This window comes from Leguminivora glycinivorella, chromosome 10 (genome assembly GCF_023078275.1).
Source record: "Leguminivora glycinivorella isolate SPB_JAAS2020 chromosome 10, LegGlyc_1.1, whole genome shotgun sequence".
Taxonomy (NCBI): Eukaryota; Metazoa; Arthropoda; class Insecta; order Lepidoptera; family Tortricidae; genus Leguminivora; species Leguminivora glycinivorella.
In genome coordinates this window covers 23,834,368-23,857,010 of record NC_062980.1, presented here as the reverse complement: position 1 = coordinate 23,857,010, position 22,643 = coordinate 23,834,368, and the positions used below count along the sequence as shown (strand labels likewise).

Genomic DNA, 22,643 nt, shown 5'->3' with positions numbered 1-22,643 from the left:
CTTATATTTTGGCTAGTTTATTAAAAAATACATGCATTGTAGCCAAACGGCAACAATATGCATTTAAGGGTTAAAGTTAACGGAATTCAATAAAAAGAGTATGTATAACAACAAGTATTTTTGAGTACATAAAAAAAAAAAGTGGTCCATTACTTGTCAGGTCAAAACTTCGGAGGTACTTAAAAACGTCGTACAATACACGTGCGAAAAGGAAATTCGTAACTCGTGTCGATTTAAAACACTACCAAGGGAGATTTATTGCCACTCGTAATATACTTTACTGAAATCTTTTAAGGTCTAATATTCTTTGACAAGGCTTAGCCAAGATAACCCTCGTTCTTGACGGGTTCCGTACTGTCATTTATCTGCTATAATTTATTGCCTCTGTAAACAAGACTATCAAAACTACCCTTTACGCTTTGGGCACAGATTGTTTAGTTATAGACGGTGCATGGTAGAATACTAGGTACTAATATTACTTTTTTTTTACTACGTCGGTGACAAACAAGCATACGGTCCGCCTGATGGAAAGCGGTCACCGTAACCTACGGACGCCTGCAACTCAAGAAGTGTCACGTGCCCGTTGCCAACCCATTAGAAACTTATACACTCCTTTTGCTGTGTCATGTACACAGAAAAAGGGCAATTTTTCGTGATATAGGAAACAAACAATTAATACGGATCTCTCTCTAACCTGAATAAATCACGAATTAGGTGTGCAATTCCCGTTAAGTTTGTACATTTGGATCACGTCTCCGATTTTGATAAAAATTGGTAGGCTGATAGAGTCCACGATGCTGAGCAAGATCCACTAGGTTTCCCAAAATGTCCTATGTAGTTTGTATGAAGCCTTCCTTTTTTGTTACCAGATTTATGTACATTTTCGGTAACAAAAAAGGAAAGTTTCATACAATCAACCTAGGACATTTTGGGAAACCTAGTGGATCTTGCTCAGCATCATGGACTCTATCAGCCTACCAATTTTTATCGGAGACGTGATCTAAATGTACAGACTTAACGGGAATTGCTCAGGTACACACCAATGATTATTTTTTTATATAGGATTTACAACTGTCGTCGTCATACTAAGAATCGTACCTCGATTGTTTAGCGCCACCTATTAAAAACTATCATAACCACATTGATGATGCCTACAATTTTTTTTTTTTTTTTCAAAATGTGTATTGACGTCATATCATGATATTGTAAGAGAGTCGGCCTATCAGTGGAGAGCATCCAAACATTTAAACAACGCTTTGAATCAATATTTTTTTTATATTTTATGAGCTAAGTAACAACCGTTTACTCTCAATCGCTGCTTCTATATGAATGCCCCATTGAAGTGTCTGTTTTCCTTGACGTTCTTATACTGTTCCAATTTTAAATCAGGGACTGCCAGTCAGCGACCATGACTGCTGTAAAAGGTTTCATTCTGAATGCGAAACCTCTTACATATCCCTCCCCCTTATGTTAGAAGCAGCCATTGTTCACAATACTACACCCTATCCTATCCTATTCTACCCTAACTACCGGTTGGCCCTACCTAAGCCAGGCCCCCCTACACACACAAAAAAAAATCTCCTAACACCCAATAGTGACAGCCTCATTCAAGGTAGCCAACATCTAACGCTCTTTGCGTGGTTGCCTAGTCCACGGTTGAGACCGCCATAATTTGGATAGTTGGACTATAGCCAAGGTCCTCGCAAATTAGTCAGATATGGACTATGGTTAGGAAAACCAATGGCAAAAACCTAACCCCTGCCCATCGACTAAACCCTTTTATTTTGAACTTTCTGACAGCTAATTGTCTGTGGCCATGACTAGATGACATTGACATGACAGCTGTTAGCAAATTCACCTAACTTCAAGTAAAAAAACAAGGCAAAATGTTTATTTCACATGAAAAAAACATAATAAATTTTGAAGATGCCGATTCTTGTTGGCGGTGGCGTTGAAGTGGGGGCTTCTCATGGCCGCCAATCTTCCCGCCGCGCCGGTTGCGAAGTGAAGCGGAGCCCGAACGGCTCATGAAGATTGCTACAGCTGTAGTGTGCTGCACGTTGGTGATGACGACGAAGTGGGGGTTGCATATGACCGCCAGCCATCTCGCCACACCGTGAACAGCTGGATCAACTGGTCATCTAGTCGGCCTTGTCTTGATACATGTAAAAGAAATGTGTATGAACATTGTTCTTTGTAGTCAGGAAATTATAAGGGTGTTGTGACATTACTCTATAACTTTAAACGATTGTATCTATTTATTAAATATTTACAGTTTGGGGTGTGTTTTATTCCACAGTTTACATATTTTCATATAACTTAACCTTATTGGTAGCTATAGGAAAACATTATGGAATAAATAGGCCTATCAAATAGTTTTTATTCTAATATAAACATTGCATAAATAATATGTATAGTATTCTACATGTTATATATTGCGCCAAAATAATTAGTTCTATGTGGTTATTTACAAATAATTATCCTTTTTAACATTAGGGATAGGCAAATGACATTTTCTGTCACAAGTCGTTTTTCCTTTGAAATAATGTACATTTTAGTTCACTAATCACAATTATTCCCTAAGTTCTACAATACAATGTATAATTAAAAGATTGAAACTAAATTTACATTGCCTATCTAATGTAACCTACATATCTAGGAAGATTTACTGCATATGTGTATGATTAAGTATATAGGTATGATGGAGCTGATGTTCACGCAATTTGCGTCGACGCCCATGGTCACCGAAGAGGAGTCGTAGAGTTTCTTGAACAACACAATCTTGAGCGCCCGTTGCTCTGTTGAATGTCTCGCATTCCATTTTTACGTCAATTCTGCACAGCTATATTTTAACTACGGAATGGGTGATAATGAGTATTAGATAATAAGAAATATATCACCCGGAATAGCTCTTCGTATTGGCGACGATGGTCCCTTTTTTTCCTTCTTCTTAAAGCGCGTTTGGCTTAACGCTTGGCATGCGCTTCCTCGCGCTGTGAGGTCGGGGTTCGTTGTCTGAAAACTCTGAAACCGAAACTAGGGGAAACTTTCAGACGTTAGTGCCTCCACCATGTAAGAGAGTCGGCCTATCAGTGGAGAGCATCCAAACATTTAAACAACGCTTTGAATCAATATTTTTTTTATATTTTATGAGCTAAGTAACAACCGTTTACTCTCAATCGCTGCTTCTATATGAATGCCCCATTGAAGTGTCTGTTTTCCTTGACGTTCTTATACTGTTCCAATTTTAAATCAGGGACTGCCAGTCAGCGACCATGACTGCTGTAAAAGGTTTCATTCTGAATGCGAAACCTCTTACAATATTATAATATAATGTACTTATTTGTTAATTTAACTCAAAGAACATAATAATTATTATCTTAAAAATTAAAATTTTGAAAAAACCCCCGACTGCGACATAGTGGACCGATTTTCATGACACATGGCTAAGAACACTCCCGACTAATTCAGCTTTCAGACAAAAAAAACTAAATCTAAATCGGTTTATCCGTTCGGGAGCTACGATGCCACAGACAGACACACACACAGACAGACAGAAAAACAGACAGACACACAGACAGACAGACGGACAGACGGACAGACAGACAGACAGACAGACAGACAGACAGACAGACAGACGGACAGACAGACAGACAGACACGTCAAACTTATAACACTTCTTCGTTTTTGCGTCGGGGATTAAAAAATAAAAACAGGCAACATATTTATTTGGGGAAAATATGATTTTGTCCACGTCCAGGCTGCGAAACAGCGCCATCTAGTTTTAAACCTAAAAGGCCCAATTTTTCAACTATTAAGCCTAAAAGGCCCATTTTTGTATGGGCTTTGTCAGTCTTGTATTAAATCGTCGTTGGTACACACGTAGGTTTGACAAACGGTCTCCCCTCTAGGCGGTAGTTGGCCTACGAAGTCGGAGGTCCTAGGTTCGAATCTTATTTGCTTCAGCTTCACACGTCAATAGTATATAATTATTAATGCATACGTTTTATTATGTATCCCTAAGTACAATAATCTGTTCTTAATTTTGGTTTAAGTCGATCTTTTTAAGATTTCACTAATTAAATCATTTGTTCATCTTTTATTTTAAGTAAATAAATAAATAAATATTATAGGACTTTCTTACACAGATTGACTGAGGCCCACGGTAAGCTCAAGAAGGCTTTTGTTGTAGGTACTCAGACAACGATATACACCGTGTTTCACTTAACACTAAAAACCTGAAAACCGTTTGTTCAGAATCGAGAGTAGAATCGATTGAGGTATATCTTGATGGGGGTAATATTTTTGTTTAAATTAGTATTATTAGTTATTTTTTATGTGCCTATTCTATTGTATTCGTAATACAACATTGTGTATATCGCATTGCTAGAGGTTGTTTATCTTTTTCAGTATTTGGGGGTATTAATACTGGCTGGTTACTTGGACTATTATTTTTTCCGCTACGAGTTTGACGTTGTTTGTCAGTTTAATCTTAATGATTATCATAAGTCATAACAAATTGAACTCGTACCTAATTACAACCTTGTTATTTTGAATATTGGATTTAAATTTGCTTACTGCGATTACCTGTCCAATTTGAAGTTAACTGTGACAAAGCTTTATAGTGTTTTACAGTGACATCTTAGCTGTCTATTGGTAAACCTTATGCCGTTGCAGTAACGTACACAAATAAATAGTTTTATGGTTTACGATAGTACTTAGCAATTATTTTATTGAGTATAGAGCTAAAAGTCGAGTAGAGCTGTACAGAAAATTAAAAATTCAATTTAAAAAAAAGTAACCATCAGATTAGAAGATGAATACTCTAGATGAGTTTAAAAAAATAAAAATCAGTTGGGGTGTCTGAGGTTTTGAGTGATACCGGAAACACGTTGTATATAATATACAAATACTTATATACATAGAAAACATCCATGACTCAGGAACAAATATCTGTGCTCATCACACAATTAAATGCCCTTACCGGGATTCGAACCCGGGACCGCGGCATAGCAGGCAGGGTCACTACGCGCTAGGCCAGACCGGTTGTCGTCGTCGTCGGAAGTAAGGTACCTATTTACTGAAATATAACTCATTATTACAATATTGACTTTCAACTATCATTTTCAATCATAACGAGTCTATGGGAGATTGTCAATGGTTCCGCGTGATAAATGATGGTGGAACAATCAAATAGCTATTCAACTATAAATGGGCGTAACTGACTAATGTGTCCTTAAACTTTAGATCCTTTTGCAAAGGCAAGGTTGTAGAATGGAAAGTGATTTGGATAAATAGCCATATCCAAATTTAATGAATCTCTAAAGTTTTAAGCTGGCTTTGACATGACTTTAATGATTGTAGATTAATATATAATACTCTTACGGTAGATGTCGCTATAGTGCCATTAACATACATGGTGAAAATTTTCGCTGGTTTTATTAAAGTGTTGGTGGCTTAGTTGGCAGAGCGCTGGAGTATCGATCCAGAGACCGTGAGTTCAAGTCTCCTGTCAGATTTTTTTTTCCTTGTATTAAATAAAATATCCAAACAAATTCAACTTTTGTATTTGTTAATTTTGTTCGCGATACGCTGTAACATCATTGGCCACGACATCTTAGCAGATGATTGTTGCAGTGATTTTATTATGTGGTGCCGGTACATCGTCTTTGGTGGCTTAGTAGTCCGATGGCAGCCGGACACCTTTTGCCACATCTGCCACAGGTGAAACGCGAGTCAAGAGGAGGAGGAGCTCTGGAACGAAGCCTTTTCTGCTTAAGGTTATCGAGCCAGGCTTTGTCGTGATCCGTCACCCCGCCGGATAAGTCACGGCGCCATTCAGGTCTCATGCTAGCGTGTCTCCCCATACTGAAGTAAAAAACAATATTATTTAAAAAAAATATATTTTGAATTTATATCTTACAGGCAATATTTGCAAATAGTGCTCCGTGGATAAAAATTAAAAACACAAAGCTCACATGAGTATTAACTACCCACTATTTTCCCAGGAAGCCCTACGGCCGAGAAAGTTGTTCAAACACGGAAGCCGCGTCGGAATGCCACGGTAGTCGCGAAGTTGGCCGAGATAATCGTTTGCGATGTTTGGCTTTCCTTGCCTTGGGGACAGTGCACTGTTAAATAGTACATTACATTAGAGGCCGGCAAAATGAGGATTTCCGGCCAAGTATCCGCTCTCGTACTCGCTACGCTCGCGGTTCAATATTGGAATTATCAATAATGGCATTATTGATTATGGCGTAAAATAAGGTGTGGTATTCAAAATTGGTAACAGTTATCCAAAAAAACAAACGGTTTGACACAAATTACTTCATTGTTATTTAGATTCTTAAATTTCGTTACGATTGATTAAGTTTCGAAGGAGGAAACAGTCGAGAGCGGAACCTCGATTTTAAAGATTTTTTCGCTGAGTTGTTCTGAATGAACATCTTTTTTTTTCGATAAATCTAGTTAATAACACCTATTTAACTGAAATTCCTAAATTGACAGGGGGCTCCTTTCTATTTTAGAATGTTCGCTCCTGTAGTGTCTTAAGTATTAGTTAAGTAATTGATTATTACACAAATACATACATAATACTGTTATAACCCGTCTTCGGACTCCAAGTTCAACACTATCGCACGGTTGCCAGCTCAAAGTTGCACAACGTGTTAATCGCTGAAGTTACTGTTACTTCGGATATTGCTTGTTTGACTTGCCTTTACTTAGTGGACACAATGTATGTAGGGAAGACCAGGGCTAGTTGACTATAGGGGTAGGTTGACTAACTATTAAACAATTGAGCCAAAAATCTAACTTGAGCCAACCAGTGAGGTATGAAAGTCCGTGTCCTCCCTCCGCTCAGTCACCGGTGAGCCTCTCGTACCTCATATCGATACTTTTAAGGAAACATCTGTATTCAAACATGTATCCAACAATCAACTGTACTTATTTTTCATGTATGTTTCTGTGTCACTGTTTCGTTTTCTTTCAACCCCTTATTTGCCAAGAGTGGCACTGAAGCTTCAGTAGTTTCATGTGTTCTGCCTACCCCTTTGTGGGATACAGGCGTGATTGTATGTATGTATGTATGTATGTATGTTTCTGTGTTATCTCATTGATAAATAAATAAATAAATAAATAAACCTACTCCTATAGGCAACTAGCCCCGGTCTCCCCTACGGTAGATGTAATCTTAAATATTAAAGCAGTTTTAATTTTCGCGTTTTGTACATTTTTAAATGCACACGAGTCATAACACATTATTTTACCGTTTCTTCGAAGTTTATAAATATAAGTAAATATGCATTTTGTTTTTTGAGGACTTGTCTGGCCTAGCGGGTAGTGACCCAGCCCGCTAAGCCGCGGTCCCGGGTTCGAATGCCGGTACGGGCATTTATTTGTGTGATGAACACAGGTATTTTGTTCCTGAGTAATATGAATTTGTATTTATATTTGTATAATACATAACTAATTCCTGCCAACTAACTTTATAATTTTCAAGATGTGATCAGTTTCAGACGCTGGATTTTCTGCCAAGTCAAACATTTTTGAACGATAACTGACTCCTATTTTATGTGATTTACTAAATTTTATGACAAATACAGAATTCTAATAAATTGTAGCAAAAATAAAATAATATAACAAGTTTTGTCATCTACACAATTTTATTGCTCAGTAAAATTTTGAAATATGTTTTATAACTGTTTGGCTGTTGAGACCGATTACCTTAGTCTTAGAAGACAATTTTAATTTATGCTCTAAAGCATAAAATGCGATTTTACGACATAAAGGTGCACTTTTTGAGCATGAGAAGTGAAAAATATTTTTTCAGTACAGATAATGTTTTTTTTACGCACTAGTGCGAGAAGTGGTTCATTATATGGCAGGTCGAAACTTTGGAGGCTCATCTGTACTGAAAAACGTCGTACGATACACGTGCGAAAAGGAAATTCGTAACTCGTGTCGATTTAAAACACTCCCTTCGGTCGTGTTTTAATTTATCTCCACTCGTTTCGAACTTCCTTTCTTACGCACTTGTATCGTAATGTACTATTTTTGCTCAATTCAAAAACACTTTACCACATTAAGCCGATAAAGGCCTGCGATATTACCTCTGTGTGATAAAAACAATATACCTTTGTTCCCAGAAAACATTATACGAGAGATACTGATATTTCCCAGGATTAGGTACCTCGTTAATGCAAAAAGTATCCATTTCTACATTAGCGGTACGCAGATCACGTAAAAGTAGATGAGGCATGTTTCTCAGTGTAAGGCTTGAGTGTACGCTCATATTGTGCGTGAAGCGGGGCGGGGCGTGCGGCGTGCATGTCAAACAATTGAAGCTCATACAAGTGCCCTGAGTCGACGCTGCATAGGGTGCACGCACGCTCGCCCGCCCCGCTGCACGCTCCGCCGAACGCTCCGCTCCTAGCGTCCACTCAGACCTTATACTAACGCTATCATACTGGCACTTATAAATTTAACGATAACGTTACAAATATTATTTTATTAAAAAGACTCAACTATTTTTGTCTGTGACACAGTGTCAGAACACCGAAAAATAACAACGAAAATATTTTTGACACCCCCTACATCACAGAAAATAAAAACCGTCAATCTTGACATTTCTGTCAGTCATACAGTTAGCAATAATAATGCCAGCAGTGCAGTCTTGCATAAAAGAGTAGAAATTAGAAAGTGGCAACATTGGTAGTCGTCCCTTTCAAATCAATATATGTGAGAAAACGAGACAAACGGGATAAAAACCGGCCAAGAGCGTGTCGGGCCACGCTCAGTGTAGGGTTCCGTAGTTTTCCGTATTTTTCTCAAAAACTACTGAACCGATCAAGTTCAAAACAATTTTCCTAGAAAGTCTTTATAAAGTTCTACTTTTGTCATTTTTTTCATATTTTTTAAACATATGGTTCAAAAGTTAGAGGGGGGGGGACGCACTTTTTTTTCCTTTAGGAGCGATTATTTCCGAAAATATAAATATTATCAAAAAACGATCTTAGCAAACCCTTATTCATTTTTAAATACCTATCCAACAATATATCACACGTTAGGGTTGGAATGAAAAAAAAATTCAGCCCCCACTTTACATGTAGGGGGGGTACCCTAATAAAACATTTTTTTCCATTTTTTATTTTTGCACTTTGTCGGCGTGACTGATATACATATTGGTACCAAATTTCAGCTTTCTAGTGCTAACGGTTACTGAGATTATCCGCGGACGGACGGACGGACGGACGGACGGACGGACGGACGGACGGACAGACAGACATGGCGAAACTATAAGGGTTCCTAGTTGACTACGGAACCCTAAAAATCATGTTACGAGACAAATTAGTATTATATTAGGACTTCCGGTTCGAACGCCATCTTAGCGGTATTGTGTCGTGAATAATTTCTCCTTCTTTTACTCATTAATCTTATACTTTTAAACGAGCAATTCTTGTATATTTATTTATTTATTTATTTATTTATTTATATATTTATTTATTTACACTGACGATCTCGGAAACCGCTCTAACGATTTCGCAGAAATTTGTTATGTGGGGGTTTTTGGGGGTGAAAAATCGGTCTAACTTATCCTTAGGTCCCGGAAAACGCGAATTTTCGAGTTTTCATGCGTTTTTCTTCGCGCGCCATCTCGTGTGCAGTAGTTGTACTGTTAAGACAGAATTCTTTCGGTCGATGTAAGTACTATTTATTGCAAACACTAGATGGCGACACAGGTCAAGGCTAAAACGAATAGAAAATACACTATTTGAGTTTTTGTGGCGAAATGCGCGCCATCTCGTGTGGAGTAGTTGTGTTGTTAAGGCTGAGAATTCTTTCGCTCGATGTAGGTACTATTCATTTTTGAACTAGATGGCGACACATGTCAAGGATACGAAACAGAACCGAGCGAAGCTCGGTTGCCCAGATATTGTTGTTTAAAGTGTAATATCGATAGCTTATTATGCAGTAAACTAATGTTATAGTGAGAAGCTGATGAAGAATTAATCTCGAAACGCGTTTAGCCACTTTTTTGTCGTCAACGGCCGATAGTCCACGTGCCCTTGTAAAATCTAGCTATCAATTTACAAGTGCCAACTACCGAACACTGTCGTACTTACCGTACCAAAATCAATGACAATTTGCTTATATTACCTTGACATTGGCAAAATACCAATGGACATGCCATTTAATTTTAAAAATTCAATTCAATTACTATTACCTATACTCTTGCCTATACTAAGGATGAATGTGGAAGGACGAAGCGGGGATATGGGTTAAATTGTGGCGTAGGCGAGAGGCTGGCAACCTGTCACTGCAACGTCACAGTTTCGTTTTCTGTCAACCCCTTATTTGCCAAGAGTGGCACTGAAACTTTAGTAGTTTCATGTGCTCTGCCTACCCCTTCATGGGATACAGGCGTGATTGCATGCATGCATGCATGCACAGTTGTTTACAAACAGTACTTATACGATATTGCTGAAGTTTAGACCTAGAGTTCCATTTGTCATATAAAATAAGTCTGTTTTTTTTTAAATGTTATCCAAAACTAACTAAAACTTTGAGAGCGTAAGAAAAGGAAAAGATGCATTATTCCCTAAAGAATAGCACGTTTTAAAGTATTAATGGAACAAGTAAATATATATATCTATGTTACAGAGCTTGTCATTTTCGTTAAATAGTTTGCAGGCACGTCTTATGAACATATTTTGTCCATAACACGTTCTACTGTTGGGAATCGAGAATAAACTTTTCTTCTAACAGTGGCGCTGCCGTCTACGAGGAACTCTGAGCTGTATTTGGTGTAGTAGTGAGGGGACATCTAATACATTGCGCATAATGTATGAAGCGAATGCACGCCGACCCAAAGTAAATATTTTGGGATAAGGGCAAGCGAATGATCATGATTTGTGAGAAAACGAGAATCCGATGCTGTCACTTTTTAATTTCTAATCTTTTTTGACAAGCTGTAGTGTTGCAGGGCCATTTCTACATGAGTAATGAAAGTAATGATGTGTCTGAATCCAAACGAAGGGCTTCACCGTGTTAATTTAATAGAGTGCACAGCGGGCCCTTTACGACCTCTGAGGGTGCAAATTAACGTACCAACAAAAATTACGGTCGAAGGACGAATATAAGTGGTTATTCATTAGTTACGTCATACGTTGATGAAAAGTGACAAAAAATGTTACATATAGTTAAAAGGTGAGGAAGAATCAATATTTTATTTTAACGCCATCTAGCCATTCTTTATTTGACGACCGGTCTGGCGCAGTCGGTAGTGACCCTGCCTGCTACGCCGCGGTCCCGGGTTCGAATCCCGGTAAGGGCATTTATTTGTGTGATGAGCACAGATATTTGTTCCTGAGTCATGGATGTTTTCTATGTATATAAGTATTTATATATTATATATATCGTTGTCTGAGTACCCACAACACAAGCCTTCTTGAGCTTACCGTGGGCCTCAGTCAATCTGTGTAAGAATGTCCTATAATATTTTTTTTTTAATTTATGTGCAATTCCCGAAAAGTTTGTACATTTGGATCACGTCTCCGATTTAGATAAAATTTGGTAGACTGATAGAGTCCATGATGCTGAGCAAGATCCACTAGGTTTCCCAAAATGTCCTAGGTTGATTGTATGAAATTTTCCTTTTTTGTTACCGAAAATGTATAGAAATCTGGTAGGTAACAAAAAAGGAAGGTTTCATATAGACTACATGGGACATTTTGGGAAACCTAGTGGATCTTGCTCATCATCATGGACTCTATCAGCCTACCAATTTTTATCAAAATCGGAGACATGATCCAAATGAAGGTACAAATTTTTCGGGAATTGCACTTATTTTAATCGTCAAAGCTTACTCGTGGCTATGCCAGTACTTGGAATTAGATGTCAAGAGAGTCCCATCAGGCTGCCACACCGTATTACGCAAGGAATATGATGATGATCTTTTGTAAGACTGCGACTAAGTGGATACTTGGAGCGGAGAATTCGGCGTACAGCGGTGCGAGCGTGCGTCCACCCTATGCAGCGTCGACTCAGGACACTTATATGAGCTTCAATTGTTTTTGACATGCACGCCGCACGCCCCGCCCCACTGCACGCGCAAATGCACGTGCTCAGGCCTCACACTGAGACAACGTCTTGTGAATGAATAAATAATTAAATATTGGGGACACCTTACACAGATCAACTTAGCCCCAAACTAAGCAAAGCGTGTATTATGGGTGCTAAGCGACGATATACATACTTAAATAGATAAATACATACTTATATACATAGAAAACATCCATGACTCAGGAACAAATATCTGTGCTCATCACACAACCGGGATTCGAACCCAGGACCGCAGCTTAGCAGGCAGGGTCACTACCGACTGAGCCAGACCGGTCGTCAAGGTCGAATGATGCGTAGTCTACCGGACTACTTAGTTCTACCCAGATACCACATACTAAACTCTATCTCATTATTTCGCTTTTAACAAATATAAATCGAGCCATATTTGTTTGGCAACTGCCAGAAGGATTATCTTGAGTACACCCTTTTGGCTTAACCCGGATGAACGGTATATTTCTCCGTAAAAGGGTATATTCCCGTACAATTATACGCGTGGATCACATTATGCGGGAAAAATGCGGAATTCTTGCGATTATTTTGAGATTGGATTAAAATCGTGCGACGTTTTTTATTCGGTATATCTGCGTAATGAAAGAATTTTCGTTGATATTTAACTTTTTTGTCTTGTACAGGGTGTAATAAAGAGTGCCAGTACTTTGCGTAGTGATTTTTGAGATTAATTCCGAAAAAAAATGGTTCTTTCCACAGACTTTATTTTGTTTACGCTTATGCTACTTCTATGGCTATTTCATACAGATTCAAGTGATGCTGCTTGACGTCTCTATGGAACAGACAATTTTTTAGGGTTCCGTACCAAAAAGGTACAAAAGGAATCCTTATGCGACGCTCTATCCGTCTGTCTGTCACATTTCTAAATATCTCGAGGACTACTTTATGCTATCGACTTGAAGTGGAATATTAATGAACATCGTGTACCTAGATCTACAATCTGGAAGTACTATTTTTGAAAATGTATTAATATTAATAGAAAATGGCCAAAATGAAAGGGGGGCAAACTATAAATATCAAGTTACTAGGTCAAGTGGGGTATTGTGAGAAAGAGCTCAAACTGTACATATCAAAACTGTTTTTTATAATGTTTGTTGTTGTTGAAAAAAATCGTTTTTTGAAGGAAAATGTAATTTTTTTTTTTTTATAAAAAAACCTTTCAGGTTTAGTTTTTGTGATTTTAGCATTGGTACCATCCTCCGGTTAGAAAAAGATAAATTTCTAGCTGCTGCGCTAAACGAAGTTACCGCTTCCCGGTTCCGATAGACAAATTGAAAAATTGTATAATTTTTATTAAGCAGAAACGTCTGCTAACGATTCTAAACATTTTTTATATTAAAGGAAAAAATGGAAAAATTTACGCTTCCGGCGGGACTTGAACCCGCACCATTTTTGCAATCCGTGCAATGCTCTTACCAATTGAGCTACGGAAGCCACGCCGGACTTCGCAAATCTTTCCATGCCTTTCCTTTTTTACACGTCTTAGGGTGACGCCTAGCGCCATCTACCGCCCCTTAAACGGATCACCACCATTTTTGTTACACCCTGTATATACTAATGTCATAGCTGTTGGATATCCAAATAAATATAAATATAAATAAAATTGACAACTTACGCTAATTGGGGGGACCCAAATTCTGAAAATACCCCTATGCACAATCAACAAAACAAAATTAACTTCCACTTTAAATAACAAACAAAATGTAGGTAAAACATTTCCCAAAAACTCCAGTCTGAAACCTTGTTAGTAAGTTAAACATTCGTGTAAGAGTGTCCTTAAGCTGGGAAAACGCGTTTCTCCTAATGCGGGAAGTATTTGAATAAAAACTCGAATCGTTGTGTCATGAGCCCTGGGGCAATTGGCGCGTTGGATTCGTTTTCCCCGTGTTTCTATTGTTTTTCTTATATGTTTGTGAAGTAAATAAATATTATAGGACATTCTTACATAGATTGACTGTCCCACGGCTTAAAAGGGCTACGGGCCACGGTTTAAAAAGGCTTGTGTTGCTGTGACATAGTTCTACTGCGGCCTAGTTCCAATTGGTTGACTGTACTCAGACAACGATGTGTATACACAAATAATTTTATACCTAGAAAACATGAACCGCGGCTTATTTTTTAGGGTTCCGTAGTCGGGCGAGTTACCTTTTCAAATTATTCAAATTTTTAATTTACGTTGATATCATTTTTAGGGTTCCGTAGTCAACTAGGAACCCTTATTGTTTCGCCATGTCTGTCTGTCCGTCCGTCCGTCCTTCCGTCCGCGGATAATCTCAGTAACCGTTAGCACTAGAAAGCTGAAATTTGGTACCAATATGTATATAAATAACGCCAACAAAGTGCAAAAATAAAAAATGGAAAAAAATGTTTTATTAGGGTACCCCCCCTACATGTAAAGTGGGGGCTGATATTTTTTTTCATTCCAACCCCAACGTGTGATATATTGTTGGATAGGTATTTAAAAATGAATAAGGGTTTACTAACATCGTTTTTTGATAATATTAATATTTTCGGAAATAATCGCTCCTAAAGGAAAAAAAAGTGCGTCCCCTCCCCTCTAACTTTTGAACCATAATATGTTTAAAAAATATGAAAAAAATCACAAAAGTAGAACTTTATAAAAACTTTCTAGGAAAATTATTTTGAACTTGATAGGTTCAGTAGTTTTTGAGAAAAATACGGAAAACTACGGAACCCTACACTGAGCGTGGCCCGACACGCTCTTGGCCGGTTTTTTTTTTTTGTAGGTACGGTAAATTAAAACCTGTTATGTTGTTTTTAATTAAAAGTCACTAATAACACAAAAACTCCACTTTAGATTAAAGATTTTTGGATTAAAGTTGTTAACAACTTACGCTAATTGGGGGGTCCCAAATTCTGAAAATGCCCTTAGAAATAACTGTCTTTTTAATTCAATTCAATTCAATTTATTGTTCGAATGTGAGTGGTTATAAATGATGATAGGGTTAGTATTTTGTAACATCACAATCTGCCAGAATTTGGCGTACAATACTCTTGACTCTCGATATGCATGTCATTAAACCAATTAAAAATGAAAGTAGATATCGCAATGTCAGATTTGAAATACATAATAAGAAAATAAAAATTGTAAAGAACATAATAATGATAGGTAAATGTCATGCATACAGAAAAGTGGCTCATATAGAATTTTCATAATGTCAAAAAAAGTAATTACAATAGGACACAATAATAATAATAAAAAAAATATTACATATTAGTGGATACAAAGTGTTCACCAACTGAGTAGAACATTTTTTGTAAACACCACTTAAATAATTTGGTTTTGAAACCTTGACAATCTATGGATTTTAAATCATTTGGCAAGTGGTTAAAGATTTTGACAGACATGAAAAGAATCGATTTTTCAAAATGAACTGAGTTGTGGACTGGATAACTGATATTGAGTCCATGGAATTTAGATGTTGACCTAGGGTTAGATTTCATGATTTTATATTGACTGATATGAGTTTTCACAAAAAGACATGTTTCATAAATGTATAATGTTGGTAACGGAAGAATTTTTAATTTTTTGAACAACGGTCTACATGAATCCATTGTTTTGGCACCGCAGATTGCTCTAACGCATTTTTTTTGTAGGAGGAACGCTTCTTGGGCATATGTTGAGTTACCCCACAAAATCAGCCCGTAACGAAGGTTGGACATAATGTGACCATGGAACGCCAGGAGGGCAGATTCTTGGGACACCACCTGTGATATTCTACGCAGAGCAAACACAAATCTGTTCAGCTTATCGACCAGATATTCAATATGCGCTCGCCAGTCACAATGGCAATCCAGCATTACCCCGAGAAATTTTATAGTTTCGACGCTTTCAATGGCTTCCTGATTATGTTTGATTATTAGGTTTTTAGCGTTACTCTGGGGAGCGTAGAATTCCATGTATTTGGTTTTACTTATGTTGGCTTTCAGTTTGTTTCTCAACAACCAGGTGTTAATATTATTAAACACTACATTTGCCTCTAATTGGTAAGTTACGGGGTCGTTACCAGGAATAATGACGGAGCAGTCGTCAGCAAAGAGAAGGACCTTGTTATGTGTGACATTGGGGAGGTCATTAATGTAAACTAGGAATAATAACGGCCCAAGTATGCTCCCCTGCGGTACTCCCATGTTAACATTTGACTGGCTGGACAATGTTTTAGATAGGGATTTGGTCTTCGGACAGTATGACGTAATTTCAGTTCTTTGTGTCCTATCTGTCAAGTACTTGTAATATTTTTGTCGCACTTTACACATTTTTGTATCATTGTTATTTTTTTTTGTTTCAATCGGCAGCTTATCAAGTTACAGAATCGAGTAAATAATCGATTCTAAAAATCGATTAAAATTTCTGAACGAACTCTTTTTTTTTTCTGGCAACATTAGTTTTGCTTTTTAGGTTGGTAGTCGTGCACGTCTGTCAAGTGTGTCGTCCAATCAGAGGTCGTTTTGACACATACGTAAGCTTTGTTTACAAACTTCAAAGTAAAACGGTCAGCTGTTGAATCTTACCAGGATCTAATTCTGTTTTTAATCCGTATCCAGAAGGTGTATTATCTATATATATTGAAGTCCTTAGGTTGTCAAAACTATCAGATTCCAAAACACTGATTTTTATACGATTTTACACATTAAAATTAATTAAAAATTCGTCGAGCTCCGAACTCTTTGTGTTTGCTAGCCCGGGGTTGCCAGCAATCCTCTTTCCTCCTCGTTTTTTGAACTACATGTGACACCTTTAATTCAGGAATGTCCTTTGGCATTTCATATCCACTTTTAGGCAAAAACTCAGCTGTTTTTAAAGATGCAGGTCCATAAAACCATAGGTCATTGCCTTGCAATAAATGGGGTTCAACTCCCCTTGACAAAAGATCAGCTGGGTTCTGTTGTGTAGGTATATAATACCAAGAGAACTCCTGTGTCAATTCCTGTATATATTTCACTCTGTTGGCAACATATACATTGAGTTTTAATGGGCTAGTCGTGAGCCAACAAAGCACAACTTGAGAATCTAAGAACAAATAAACCCTTACTTGAAATCTATCTTTAATGAGGTCATAGACTTTTTTGGCTAATTTGGCTAGCAACAAAGCAGCGTTAAGCTCCGCCCTAGGAATACTTAATTGCTTAATGGAATTCACTCTGGATTTAGAGCACAATAGGCCAACATTAATACTATCATCCATATTCACAATTCTGAGATATAAACAACATCCATGAGCCTTTGCGCTAGCATCAGCATAACCAATTATATCGATAGCTTTAGCTTTTGAGGTGTCTAAATTTCTTTTAATTATGATACTTTTCATTTCATTCAGACTTGCCGCAAACCTTTTCATCCCATCATTGAGGTGGTCGGGCAACGGAGAGTTCCAATCTAATTTTTCCAACCATGTCTGCTGTAAGAGCAGCTTTGCATTAACTATGGCCGGCCCGACCAAGCCTAAAGGGTCAAAAAGTCTGCTGACAAATGATAATAAACCTCTTTTTGTGTAATTGTCACAAACATCATGTCTAGGGGCAACCATTATAATAGTGTCAGAGGCCAAGTCACATTGAATGCCTAAAGTTTTCACAATTGGGTCCTTTTCATTGGAAAAGTCTACTACTGCCTTAGTTCGTAAGCTAATTGGGATATCATCCAATAAACCATCAACATTTGAGCACCACTTGTGCAGTTCAAAGCCACCTAACTTTAGTAAGGCTATCAATTGTGTCTTGGCTGCCAAAATTTGGTTCATATCATTGGCTACCAGGTTGACATCGTCAACATATGTGTTATATAACAAGGCTTCTGCGGACCTCTTACAAATTCAGGCGTGAGCCTTTCAACTTTTTACTGGCAACATTCGCCAAGTAAACACTACTATCATCAGCTCTGTAGATTTTATTATCGGAAAATGTGTAAAATGTAACCTAAGTGCGAAGTTTGAAGTGAAGGAGGTGCACCTCAGTACTTACATTAGAAACACAGTGAAAACTTAACAATTATCAAACACTGGACACTAAATTAAGTGGTGAGAAACTGTTTTAAACCGTTACTTTCGTGACTTTTAAACCACAACAACTCGAAAATCAAATTTTCAAAACAAGATAACGGGGATCACTCGACACTACTCGACAGCTGATTGGATCATCTTCTGACAGCAGTGACAGCCGACAGATGTGACATCGCGCAAACAAGTCAGTATTGCCAGCTCAAAATACTCTACGGCTGCGTTCAGTTGCGTCGTGTCCGCGTGTTTAAGGAGACGGCGTTCGAGGTGTCTTTAGTTTCTGAGATCACCGCAAGGTGACACTACTGTGCTGTTGATATCCATAAAGTAAGAATATACAAACGAATTAAAGATGGCAAATATCTGTAATGGATGTGGCGAACAAATTAATTCATGTATGTTTATGACTTGTTCTAAATGTACGCTATTATATGATCTGATGTGTGTTCAAATACCGGAGGAGGTGTTCAATGGACTAAATCAAGAGGATAAGGACGAGTGGTTGTGTCCCTGTTGTAAATCGTCCCGTCCAAAGGGGGACAATAGTCACACCCCGGTTCGTGGCCGTGACTCTATTGACAGCTACGCTGCACGAGATAGTGTCACCTTATTCAGGGGCCCTCGCCAACCTCCTCCAATGACTAAAAGCAGAAATGATGATGATGATACTTCCGTTTCTGCAGCTCTGATTAAAGAAGTTCGGGAGTTGCGAAAAGATGTGTGTGACCTCAGTAATTTAAAACTTGAGTTACAGGAGATAAAAGCCCAGGTGATGGTTGCTTCATTCTTGCAGCGTAAGGTTGAAGAATACGAGGAGACAATCTCGAAGCAAAAGCTTACTATAAAGGACCTGCAAGAAAAAGTCATGGCTTCGAAATCCAGTCCGAGAAGGGGCCGGAAGCGAAAGGTGAAGAAGCAAGGAAATAAGGCTGAAGAAACCATTACATCAGAGGACACCACATTATCTGGATCTGATTCGTGCATGGCAGTTGTAGAAATACCCTCCGGGGAAGTGAATCTCACACTTGAAATGCCTAACGCGAATACCAACTCCTCATCGACGAAGCAATGTCTACAGAGAAGCCAACTGGCACAAACAGTTGTAAAAAGCACTCATGTTGAAGTAAAGTCTACTCGGCGTGGTGACGACAAGGGTGCGGATCAGCTAAGTGGTGACCAAAATGGGTGTCCAAGAGTGAGTGGAGTTCTGCGAGGTACTGCCGCTCCTGGTGTTACACAAATAGAAGCAGCAGTGAGATTAAACTATATGCACCTATGTTATGTCAAGCAGGGTACTACTAAGGAACAAGTGTTGCAGCATTTGAGTATGATATGTGGAGATGATGGCTGCACGGTGGATGAACTCAAGGCACGAGGGAATTATGCTTCATTTAAACTGGGTGTGCCGGGAAATCTGTCAGGAAAGGTCATGGCTGAAGAAAACTGGGCAAAGGATATATGCATTAAACCTTGGCGACAGAATTTTCGTCACCACAGCAGCAAAAGCGGCAAAGAAAAGCATGAAGAACATTCGCATCTATTACCAGAATGTACGCGGTCTGAGGTCGAAAACTGATGTCTTCCATACCAATATGCTTCTAAACTCGTACGGTGTGTTAGCACTAACCGAAACATTTCTTACTAGCTCAGTGAAAGACGGGGAACTATTCTCCGAAGATTACACAGTGTTAAGAAAAGATCGTCTCGGCGATGTGGGCTGGGGAGGAGTGTTACTTGCTGCGCATAAAAGTTTCTCTGTGCGTCTTTTGTCAGAAATTGATGGATTAAGTGATGATATGGAATTGGTGACTGCTATGATTGTGGGGAAAGCAGTAAAATTTGTATGTTGTGTTGTTTATCTCCCACCAAACTATAATGATGACCAATATTTGAAAGTTTTAACATGCTTAGAAAATGTAATCTGTAAATTTCCGGATCATGAAATAATTATTTTAGGTGATTTTAACTTGAATTCGTGTAGTGTTAATGTTCTAAATAGCTTCAATTGTTTTATGGAATTTTGTCAGCTGCACCAACATAATAATGTGTATAATCAGCATGGTGGCATGTTAGACCTGGTTTTGAGTGGGTGTAACCTAGAGACTGAAAGAGTCAGCGTTTGCGGCGATGTCGATGCGCTTGTACCGGCTGATAAGTACCACCCGCCTCTTGAGGTACTGGTGAAGTTCCAACGTGTTGGTATTCATACCCCAACTTCACGGTCTCATTCTCGTTCTCATGGTCCAAACTGGAACTTTCGTAAGGCTGATTTAGGAGTCCTTTATAGAGCCATATCGGATATTGATTGGACTGATGTGCTCAATGAGAACTGTTCTAACGCTGCTGCCGAATTATTTTACGGAAAATTAAATAAATGTATCGACAGTAATGTTCCCCTCAAAAAACAATATGTATCTAGTAATCGGTATTCCTATCCTACCTGGTTCACTAATGATATAATTAAAAACATCAAGTTTAAGCATTTCCACTTAAAAAGGTACAGAGAGAAAGGAGAGCTTTTTAATCTGGAAATGTTTAGATATTATCGGACGCATGTAAAGACCTTAATTGATAATTCGTACCGAAATTATCTACGGGGTATTGAGAGAGACATTACTGACGATCCTAGTAAATTTTGGAAGTATGTTGCTAGTAAAAGTAAAGACAGACGTTGTGACACTGAGTTTCTCTACAGGGGGAAACTGTATCGGGGCAAGAAGCAGCTGACTCGTTTGCGGAGTACTTCGCCTCAGTGTTTCAAGGGGACATTCCACTCTTGAATTACGAGCTAGCGGCACAGGGATCTCCTGGCCCTCCAGTTAGCGCTGCGCGTGTGTCCCTGGAAAATGTTGATGCTACAGACATACGAAAAGCAGCAAGACGTATAAAAGTGCGAGCTGCGGCTGGACCTGACGATATACCTTCTTTTCTTGTGAAAGACTGTATTTCAGTACTTGACAGTGCACTTTTACACATTTTCAACATAAGTTTAAAAAAGGGGCAGTATCCAGCCTGTTGGAAGGTCTCTAGGGTGACACCCGTTTCTAAGGGTGGTTCGGGTCGTGAAGTGTCGAATTATAGACCCATAGCTGTGCTGCCGTGTTTCGCCAAATTGTTTGAGTCAATCATAGAAGGCCGCATCAGCCAGCAGATACAATGTTGGTTGAATGACAGTCAGCACGGATTTCGTCGTGCTCGGTCTACTGTCACCAACCATGTCAACTTTGTGGACTATGTCAGAAATGAGCTAGATGCAGGTCGCCAGGTTGATGCGGCTTATTTTGACTTCAGAAAGGCATTCGATTTGGTAAATAATGACATCCTGCTTCAGAAATGTGGCGCTTTGGGTTTTACGCCACACTTACTGAAATTTTTATCTAGTTACCTCCGAGATAGAAATCAGTACGTTGAGTGTGGAGGGTACAAATCCGGACCATTCTTTACTCGATCCGGCGTAAGTCAAGGCAGCACTCTCGGCCCTACATTATTTACGATAATGATCAACGACTTGCCGGGAGTGGTACGATCTGCGGGTTGTTTATTGTTCGCTGACGATCTGAAGCTATTTTTGGGAATAGAGAATACGTCTGATCAGGTGTCGTTACAGCGTGACATTGACGCAGTGGCCGAGTGGAGTGAGACCAATCAATTACACTTCAATACCTCAAAGTGTAAAGTTATAGCGTTCTCTAGAAGTCGGGTGCCTCTTGTCAAACAATATAACATTAAAGAGACCGTGTTGGATCGTGTTGACGAAATAACTGACCTGGGACTGACCTTGGACACGAGACTCAACTTTAGAACGCATGTCACCAATATATGTAAAAAGGCGAATAGGGTCCTCGGATTTATCATGAGGGTATCAAGCCAGTTCAGTGACACTCGTGTTTCGCTGTTACTGTACAGTGCATACGTTCGCAGCAAACTCGAATTTGGGGCTTGTATCTGGGACCCACACGAGAGCAAGTATACCCTCATGATAGAGAAAATCCAGAGGAAATTTGCTCGTTTCCTTTACAAGAGGAAGTTTGGGTTTTACCCTTATCTCTATCCTTCTTTGTTCGTCAGCGGCATGGTCGGGTTGGATACACTAGAGTTGCGGAGGAAAATGTTGCTCCTGGGGCATTTTTATAAGCTACTGTGCAACCAAGTATCTAACCCGACTGCGCTAGCACGGATAGGTTTGTCTGTGCCGCCCCCTCGCCGGCTCGGAGTGGAAGGGGAGGGCGGGGCGGTGGTGTCGCGGCGGCGCCGGCGCCTGTTCGCGTGTCCGTCGACGCGCACGCGCTGGGCCGCAAACGCTCCCTCTGCAAGAGCTATTGCTCTTTTAAATGACATGCATCTGCAGCTACCCGATGCCGATATTTTTTTTGATCCACCTTACCAAATTATGAAATGTATTAATGAATTTTTGAATAGAATGTAATGAATGTACCTATATATTAGTTTTAGTTTACTTTATGGATTAGTATGAAGTTTTTTTTTTTTTTTTTT

General features: G+C 38.8%; 1 protein-coding gene and 1 non-coding gene across 2 annotated transcripts in view; one reads left to right on the top strand and one right to left on the bottom strand.

The window, feature by feature from the left end:
• LOC125230214 (5-hydroxytryptamine receptor) overlaps positions 1-22,643 on the top strand; it is a 296,357-nt gene that overhangs the window by 24,917 nt on the left and 248,797 nt on the right. The window lies entirely within an intron of this gene.
• Positions 13,493-13,566, bottom strand: Trnas-gga. The gene has a single exon. It is a non-coding gene; the product is annotated as a tRNA-Ser (tRNA).